At 37.9% G+C, this 10,287-nt stretch overlaps 1 pseudogene; it reads left to right on the forward strand.

Annotated features, from left to right (window-relative positions):
* Positions 1-1,754: 1,754 nt before the first annotated feature.
* LOC118832249 lies at positions 1,755-2,498 on the forward strand (annotated as a pseudogene).
* Positions 2,499-10,287: the final 7,789 nt, after the last annotated feature.

A 10,287-nucleotide genomic window follows, 5' to 3' on the forward strand; every position in this document is an offset into this window, starting at 1 on the left:
TCCATAATTAAAACCATAATCATATTCATCTAAACTCAATTATGAAAAGAGTGACTGTGTGAATATTATCAAAAAGTAGGAGCCAAATATGACCACAAAAGGCACCTGCACCCTTCACAGTGTATAAGTCCTCTAGGAACTAGGTGAGTAATGAAAATGGGATCCCTATACTTTACTAATTTGGGAAATTAATTAAACAACTATTAGATATTCTGCTACTGTGATGACTTTCAACTTCTTCCAAAGTCTTTGAGAATAAAAAATTTGCAAACTTAGCACTTTCTTCCAATTGTAGATAAGTGATTCAAAATTAGTTAACTCATCCTTTATTATAAACTTTATTCATTTTATTGTACTTCTCACTCCTCTTTTCCATTTGTCATGTACTAATTTTTATTTTATTTATCTTATATGCAAACGTGTACACATATATACTTATATACAATACATACATGTGCGTATATACACATGAGGCATGTGTATGTACACATTGTAAGTGCATACATACATGTATATACACATATCTACATATGCATATGTATGTGTACACACAGATATCCCTAAACATGTTGCAGTGCTAAAGCGGATGGTGCCCCTTGGCCTATTAGAGATTTGCTGCTTGTTTTTTTTTCCTCCTGTGTATAAATCTTTCTCCATTCTGGAAAGTAGTAACAACTCTTTACCTTTTTTTTTTGTTTTTGTTTTTGTTGTTGTTTTTGTTAGCTTTAAGCTCCAAGCCAGCAGCAGCACTTGTGGCAAAATACTTCAAATATCAATTCTATTTTTTTTTCCTCTGGGGATGTTTCTTCCCCCTTAGTTGCTTCCTTCCAACATTATTCCCAGTAAATACAACCCAAAGTTGCAGTTAGTAGTGGTTAACACTATTTATAAAGACAAATTAAACATTTAAACAAAAAAAGATATGTCATCCCCTTCAGATTTTTCCCTTGAGCTGCCATGAAGTAGCTCAAAAGAGAAATAATGTACAGGATTATGCTCTTGTCGAGAGCTTTCACCAATATAGCTTTTGTCCCCGTATACCTCACACTTGATTGGCACCAAGTAGCTTTTCTTCAAATATTTTCCTCTCCTTCCCTCGCAGCAGTAGATTCTGACTTCACTTAAGCTTTCTCAACCTCATGTGGTTTCTCATACATTGCTATTCTCCATGCTCATTTTTCTTCCCCTTGTCCCATCAGGAGTTGGTCCATGTTTGAATCTTATCTGCCGGACTCATCAAACCAAGTTGTAAAGGTTGCCCTGGTGTGTATCCTATAAGTCTGCATCCTATGGAGTTTTCCTTTTTTTGATGTAGTCAAGTGACTAATTCATGCCTCATGAATGGAACACATCACATGGCCTTTATATACCAACTAGTCTCACAACTCGTTATCTGCCTCCTTTGCTGTGATTAGATCAGTGAGAGAACAACTTTATTATATAAATAGGATTCTCTTAATATGAATATGACAAAAATTCCTGTCACTAAAATCGTCCTCTCATGTTTAATTTTGATATGAAGGTCCCTGCTATGTGCTCCCTGATTTTCCCTTCTAGCTTGCAATTCTTAGTCTCCAGGCTCCATACATGATCCAGATAGGAGGAGGGGCAGTCATTGAGATTCTGTGTGGTCTTGTTGTCCACCTGCATCCTCCTGAGCCTAATCAGCCCCCTGCATCAGGTCTTGGCTCCCAACCCCCATGGAAGTTGATGGAGCAGGCCATAGAAATTTGTGAGCCAGAGCTGACAGTACCATGAGACAGTCTGCAGAAGGTTACATTCATGACCTGCACAAGATCATTGATGATACCAACATGACCAAGCTGCAACTGGAGACATAGGTTGAAACACTAAAGGAAGAACAGTTCTTCATGAAAACAAATCATGAAGAGGAGTTGATTTCTCTACAATCCAAGATAGCAAGCTCTGGGCTGACTGTAGAGGTGAACTCTTCTAAATCACAGGACTTGAGCAAGATCATTACTGATATATGAGTCCAGTATGATGCTCTGGCTCAGAAAAAAAGAGAGGATCTTGAGAAATACTCATCCCAGTAGATTGAGGAGATCACTGTGGCTATCAACACAAGCTCTGAGGAAAGCTTGCTCAAAACACTGTCACCCACCTGAAATGTACAGTCCAGTGACGTGGACTCTCTTTGAAATCCAAAAACCAGCTTGGAGGAGACCTGCTTTGCTATATAGATGGAGCAGATCAATATACCCCTGCCACATCTTGAGGCTACCCCCATGGGGTAGATGGGCACAGAGGGGCAGTGCCAGGGCCAGGAATATGAAGTGATGCTCAACATCAAGGTCAAACTGGAAGCAGAGATCAGCACCTATTAAAACTTGCTGGAAGAAGGGGAGGACTTCAATCATGGGCATGCTTTGGACAGTAGCAGCTGTTCTTTGTAGAATATCTATAAGACTAGAACCTGGAGGATTATTGATGGTACAGTAGGAGCAGACATCAATGACACCAAGGCTCGATCATAAACTAAGGACCTGAATTGAGGCAGGAAGTTAATAAAGGCTCTTTAGGAGGCAGAGGCAAGATGGTGGAGAAAAGGCCAGGACTTGCCTGAGCTCTCCCAAATTACTCTATAAACAATTTAAAATAATGCCTCAAAATGAATTCTGGAGTTGCAGAATTCACAAAAGGCGGAAGTGAAACAAATTGCCTTCTAAGGCAACTTAGAAGGTTGGCAGGGAAGATCTGTTGCACCAAGGTGAGAGTGGAGCATAATCCAGTATAGGCTGTGCCAGCTCAAACTGCACCCCAGCAAATCAGCAGCAGGTCTTAGGGATGACTGAATCAGCTGGGTCAGTGGCAACTTCCAGAGCTCTCAGGCCACAGATAGTAAGAGGGTTGGATAATTGGTCAAAAGGAGATCACAGGGGTCCTTTGGCTGAGTGTAGAACACTGTTGCATTGCCCATACAAGGATTCTGGCCACAGTCCTGGGTTGCTGTCCCAGGGAGATGAGGAACACTAAAACATAAGAGTTTGCAGCTGCAGGTGAGCAGGAATTCTGAACATGGTTTCATGGTGGAAAAAAGTGCTTGTGGTCACTCATAGACCAGAGCACAGGCCAGGAGAGGAATGATGATACCTCTTCTTAGCTCATACCACCTTGGAAGAACTGAAAACTTACAAATCCCCAGAACTAGTTCTGAGAGCAGTAGCAAGAAAGGCCTGAAGCTTGAGACAGTGCTCCCTCCACCCTGGAAGAGGATGTCCACTTTAACATAGAGTTAAAAGTTAAAAGAAATAGGCTGGAAAATCAGCAACCAACGACAATAAGAACAAAAACTTGGGTGACAAGGAAGATCAAAACACAAACTCAGAAGAAGACAACCAAGTCCAAATAGCTACATCCAAAGCCTCAAAGAAAAATGTGAATTTCTATCAGACCCAAAATGAATTCCTAGAAGAGCTCGGAAGTGTTTTTAAAAATCAAATAGGAGAAGGAGAGGCTAAATAGAAAAAGAGTTACAAAAAAAAATCACTGAAAAAAACAAACAAACAACTTCTTAAAAAGGTAGAATTGGCCAAGTAGAAAAATGGGGACAAAATTTCACTGATGAAAATAATACCTTAAAAATTAGACTTGGGGGATGGAGCCAAAATGGTGGCATGAAAGCAGGGACATGCCTGAGCTCTCTCACAAAAATTAAACTTGGGCAAGTGGAAGCTAATGATTCCATGAGACATCAAGGAACAATCAAACAAAACCCAAAGAATGAAAAACTAGAAGAATATGTGAACTATCTCATTGGAAAAACAACTGACCTGGAGAATAGACCTAGGAGAAATAATTTAAAAATTATTAGACTACCTGAAATCCATGATCACAAAAAGAGCTGAGACATCGTATTTCAAGAAATTATCAATGAAAACTGCCCTGATATTCTAGAACCGGAGGTAAAATGGAAATTGTAAGAATATATTAATCACCTCCTCAAAGAAATCCCAAAATGAAAACTCCCAGGAATGTTATAGAAAAATTCAAGAGCTCCTAGGTCAAGAAGAAAATATTGTAAGCAGCCAGAAAGAAACAATTCAAGTGTCATGGATCCACATTCAAGATAATACAAGATTTATCAGATTCCACATTAAAGGATTAGAGGATGTAGAATATGATATTTTGAAGAGCAAAGGAGCTAGGATTATTTCCATTAATCACCTATCTAGCAAAATTTAATATAATCTGTCAGGGGACAAATGGCTCTTCAATGAAATGAAGGACATTCAAGCATTCCTGATGAAAAGACCAGAGCTGAATAGAAAAATCTGACTTTCAAATACCAGGATCAAGAGATGCATTAAAAGGTAAACAGTAAAGAGAAATCATAAGGGATTCAATAAGGTTAAACTATATACATTCCTAAGTGGGAAGATCAAACTTGTGACTCCTAAGAACTCCTTGGAGGAGAGTATATTAGACCAGAGTTATACCTCTCTGCCCCATAAATAATGTGAGTCTGTGGGAATGATTTTGGTTTTAGATTTAAGTTGCTTTCCTGGTAAAGATCCTTCAGAGAAAAAGGGCATTCCAAGCTTATACCTAAAGGATTGACCCCTTCTCTTCCTTATATCCAAAGGATTGCTGAGCAAAAAAGGCCACCACAAAGAGCAAATAGCAAAAACAAGTGGAAAAAATAACACACACACACACGCACACACATTTATCCTGTCATATATCAAACATAAATCTGCAACACTATATATAGATTAGAATATAGAAGGCAATACTCACAGTGAATGCACTCTCACACTTGTAGCAAGATGTATCAGTTTAACCCAGAGAAAGAGGCTTTAGTCTCAACCAGATTCCCTAGGGAAGTTAACTAGAAATCAGGGACATATTGGAAAGCATCCTTTCCCTACATATCTACCTTCCAAAATACGTTTTCTCTCTCTCCCTATTTTTTAACCAGATCTCTTCCCCAAGAAAGTCTGGAACCACGTATGTCTTCCCCTAAAGCAGGGAGAAAAAAGAATGTCTCTTCTCTCCCAAGATCTCATGCCAACTCTACATGTCACACAAATAAAATCATATTTTTCTCCATGAATGAAGAGAATCTTATACAAATGTTTCAGGATTGAACCTGGGTTACAGAAGATTATTTCCATTAACCATTTTATATGAGAAAGTAGATATACAGGTCAGTAGTCTTTGGCATTCTCTTTGATACCTTTTGGAAGGAGTAATATTTTTCCTGTGCTTTCTGTATCTTATCATTCTTCAGAAACTTTGAGGATCAATTCACAGTTGCACTTATAGAGGGGGACTCCTCTGTACACACTCTGTTGTCTAGCTTTTTTTCCTCATCTTTATTTTTCACAATGCCATGTAATGAGTACTTAATCTAGAGTCAGGATCTGAATTCTAATCCCATTTCTGCCATTAATGACCTGTTTAAGTCACTTGGGCAGGTCACTTAACCTCTCTGTGTCTTAGTTTCCACATATATAAAATGCGGGGATTGCATTTAATGATCTCCAAGATGTGTTCTATGATCCTATTAGGATCCTGTGAACACATCTGAATTGTGATGCTACAATTCATTGACCTGTATATCAGTAAGCAAGATTCATGACCTTGAGAATGACCATGAACATGCCTGAATGGTTCATAATTGTGAAGTATAAGAAATTTTCTCAGTAGAAGGCAGAGGAAGTATAACATTTATTTAGATACGAGAGAATCCAATCCCAGAACCAGTAATTCCAATTCCATATAGTAGCAATAGTATTCCAAAGCCAGTAAGCCCACCCCAATGTAGCAACAAGGAAATTATAACACAATATTATAGCAAGGAGCCAAGTGATCCTATAATCTTCCCCCCTGCTAGGGCCTTCTTGTAAACAATCACTCATGGATCCTAACTCTCTGCTCAGCACTCTCTTCTGCAGCTCTGTTGACTCTGAGTTCATGCTCCTTCTCCTTGGGCTGAATTCTGTTTCCTGTAGATCTCTGCAGATCCTGCTCTTTGATCTCCACAACTCTCTCTTGTTCTGCATTCTCTGTTCTGAAGTTTCTCTCAATGCTGGCTCTCCCTCAATTTCTGCTGCCTCAGGGTCTTCTTAATGTCTGTTTCTGAATCTTGCTGCTCTCAGTTCTGCTGCTCTCAGTTCTGGTCTCTCTTTTCATACAGTCCTAGCAGGCATCTGATTGACTAGAACTCAGTCCACATACCATTGGCTCTGGTCTAACAACTCCCCTTAGGGCCCTGAGGGCTTCAGCCCACAACAGCTTAACTACCAAAAGGGTGTAGGCTTAGTAAGTGAAAGGGTGTGGTCCTGCCTCTAATCAGGCCTCTCTTCATTGGCCCCATCTGAGGCCTCTTCAATGGGTGGGAAAGATCTTTCACTTACTGATTGACCTTACAACCTGGATGATGAAAAGAGTGTTTTATATGCACACACATGCATACATGTATGCATGTTGTGTACACATGCATGTACACAACAGATGTCTATGATGCATATGTATATACTATATGGAATGCATATATGTGTATATACATGTGTTTATTTTCAGAAATTGTCTAATTTTTATTTGGTCTCCTCCAAGTTTCATCCTTAAGTGCTTTTTCTTAGTTGAGTCTCTTGCCAACCTTTCTTCTGGTTTTATACTCCATTATTTTTCTGTTTTATGAAGAAGTGATACTCTTAATATATTATATCATCTTTCTTTTTAATATTCTACCAATGACTATATAGTACAAACTAGTGTTACCCTTTGCTACCATTTCTTCTTCATAAATATATCAGTGTTTGTTGGTTTTTCATGCTTTTGGGGGGCTTTTTCATTATAGAACCCGACATCATTCACTTAATGTCTGTGTTAAATTATTGTAATTTGTGTCAGTGTTAGAAAATATAATTCAGAATTAGGAAAAAAAATAGACATAGAGATGTATAGAAATATCTTGGCTGTAAATCACCATTTTTTTGAATTCTGATTACATTGTATAGGGAGCTACTGATAAGGAAACTGCATCTTTCAATGCAGACAGATCAGCACCAACTTTGAATATTAAATTATAATAGAGTTACCACTCTAAGGCAAATCCTTAAAAGACAGCTGCTACATCTGATGCCACATTGGCTCCTCTATTCCCACATACGTTTGTTTGCCTCTATCTTCCAAAGAATGCTAACTAGTCAGGTTTAATTCTTCTTTATTTAAAATAAAAAGTTTAGTGCTTACATCCTCACAGTTCTCCTCCTAAAGTATTCAGTAATTCTACTTATTACAAATTTTATTAATTGTCCTTTCATTAGAGTGAGACACTTTGCTTCCACCACCCCTGGGCTCTCTTAGAAATCTTTAGTGATGAATATTCCTTCTGTAGTCAGGTAGATGTCATCACATCTTGCTTATTTGTTTATATCAATATATTACTCAAATGAGAGGCAATACGGTAAAATGGAGACAGAATAAGTCAAAGAGTCAGGAAGACTGGGTTCAAATCCTGCCTCTGGCATTTACTAGCTATAGTGATTTCCTTTAACTTTTCCATTCTAAGCCACCCCATTCCCCACCCCAGACAACTGTAATTTATTACATCTATCAGCTCTTTTATCTAAGTTCAACTTATTGTACGCTGATCACTATGGCTCCCTACTGATTCTCTATTTTCCTTCCTCCTACTGACATATTTAAAGAATTTTCTATTATTATCTTTTGAATATTTTAAGGTACTCCTTGGAATCTTTTTTGGACTGATTTTTCATTTCAGTAAAACCTGCCACATTTTAGAGGTTTCCTTATTCTTCTTAGATGATTATTTTTTGAAAGATGGCTATGTCGCTATATGAGCTATCATATCCCATACAGGTATTAGGGGCTAGCTGGAAAGCTCTTTTTTATTAAAAATTATTGACACTGCTATACCTGGGGAACTTTGCCAGTTCTAATTACCACTGACCTTGTTACAACTTGGCCTCATCAATCCTGCCTGATTTGTGTTAGAATGTCACGGAGACACTGGAATATTCTGCTTAGATCTGCTCCCATTGTCTCTGAAGGAAAAAAAAAAAAAACAAAACCTTACTACCCTTTCTCAATGGACCTTTGGATTCTGCTAGTGTCTCAGGTCCCACAGTGCTTAATCCCCATTCTAGAATTTCCCTTTCTACATCCTGCTTGCCTTCTGAAAGGGCATAATTAGTAACAATGGGTAGAGGAAGCAGAAAAAGAAATTTTCACCTACATGTAAATAAAAATTTCCTGACAAGTAACTCTAAAGAAAATAAAACAGAGGCATGCCTTCTCAATTAATATAGGTTTCCAAAATGTAGGCTGAATGAATATTACCTAGGTATGCTGCAGAAAGGAGTATGAGTATTCAGGAATGCTCTGGATCAAATAAGTGTCTTTGATTTCTGTGATAAAGGCAAAGTAAAGATCTAGATTAAAAAACCATGACAAGAATGCTCTAAGAAAAGCTGAGAAAGCAGGGAAATTCACATAGCTGAGGCATATGTGAATGCTTTAAGGAAAAGATGTGGTTCTTGAGGGTGGAGAACTCCCTGAATATCCTCCCATCTGCTTTTAAAACCTATCATCCTGGGTTCCTTTGGGTTACAACATTAACCTTTTTATTTTGCTGTTTAAATAGGATGAAGTTTTCTATTGCTGTAGAATGGAATTTCTCAGAATGTTTTTAACACATTTATCTTGCAGTCACTAAAAAAAGGGGGTTGTTTCCACCCTTATTAAAATAATTTCTTGAGGGGCAGCTAGGTGGTACAGTGAGTAGAGCACCGGCCCTGGAGTCAGGAGGACCTGAGTTCAAATCTGGCCTCAGGCACTTGACACACTTACTAGTTGTATGACCTTGGGCAAGTCACTTAACCCCAATTGCCCTGCCTTCCCCCCTGCCAAAAACCAAAACAAAACAAAAAACCCAGAAACCAAAAATGATTTCTTGTTTAAAGGTTTATTTCTCTCAGGTCCATGTTAGTTTTTCATGATAGTAACTGTAAGTATAAGAAGAAAAATCAAACCTTTGAAGACCATTAAATATATTCAAGGCCCATCTTTTTAATATCAATATTCCTCTGGAGATATCATATGGTTGTGACTCATGCAATATAATAGTCTTTGAAGAATTAAATATGTGCTTCATGCAAAGGGCAATAGAGAGACATAGCACGGGTTGCAGAATATTAATGATGAAGAAGTGTATGCCAGAAATTATGCAAAAGATTGTCTAAGAGAAGTACCACTGGAAAAGGCTCATAGGATCATAGTTTGGAGCCTGAAGAAATTGTAGAGGTCATCAAATCCAACTTTATTAATTGAATATAAAACAGAGATATTTTTCCTCTGTAATTTTAAATTTTACAAATGAAGAAACTGAGGCCCAAAGCAATGAAGTGGCTTATTCAGGATTGTACAGCTTGTAAGACTTGATTCCCAATCCAGCATTCTGCAAACTACATATAATGAGAAAGAAGCACTACTAGAGAACCAATACTCTCTATTGGTGCCTATGCAATGTCATTAGTTGTATAAAGCTGCCAGAGCATTGAATAGATTCACTGTGGGAAGATATAGATGGAGGACATAAACAAGAATCACATATTATGAGAAGGTTTAAGTGGGTTACTATCTGTACCATTGATGCATCCGTGCCCACATTGATATGGCCACAAATTCATTAAATATTTCAAATATCTTTCCTCTGGATATCAGCTAATCATTTACATGGCTGACAGGTTGGATTGTTCCTTGAGGGTAGAGATTATGTCATTTTCATCACTATATCCTTATAAGCCTGCACATAGTAAGCACTTAGTATTTATTTAATTCAACTTAATGAACAACAGAGATAATTTTCTTTCATAATTTTAAATTACCTTTAAAAATAATTTGAACAGTGTTTCTTGGGGCCGTGCATTTCTAGATTATACAACGTTCTGACATTCCCTTGAGAGTTGTGCCAATTACAGTCACAATGCAGTGATTCAATAAAACTGTATTGCTCTGCATTGAATAAAAATATATTAATAGAAAAAGTGCTGATGGCATTTGGCTCCTTAGAACAGAGAGTAATTATGGTTCAGCAATATCTGATGATGATATTAGCCATTTTATTTGTCACAGAAAACTAGTTTAAGATGAGAAATGTGCAAGCTAAGAGAGTGAAATGCTGTTGGGAGGTCAGTAGAAAAGCTGACTTGAAGGCCATACCTAAGAAGTAGCTATCAATAGTTCAGGACCAACCTGGGAGGAATTATTGAGTAGTTCCTACAGGGATGGGACCTA

The sequence above is a fragment of the Trichosurus vulpecula genome, chromosome 9 (assembly GCF_011100635.1).
Source record: "Trichosurus vulpecula isolate mTriVul1 chromosome 9, mTriVul1.pri, whole genome shotgun sequence".
NCBI lineage: Eukaryota > Metazoa > Chordata > Mammalia > Diprotodontia > Phalangeridae > Trichosurus > Trichosurus vulpecula.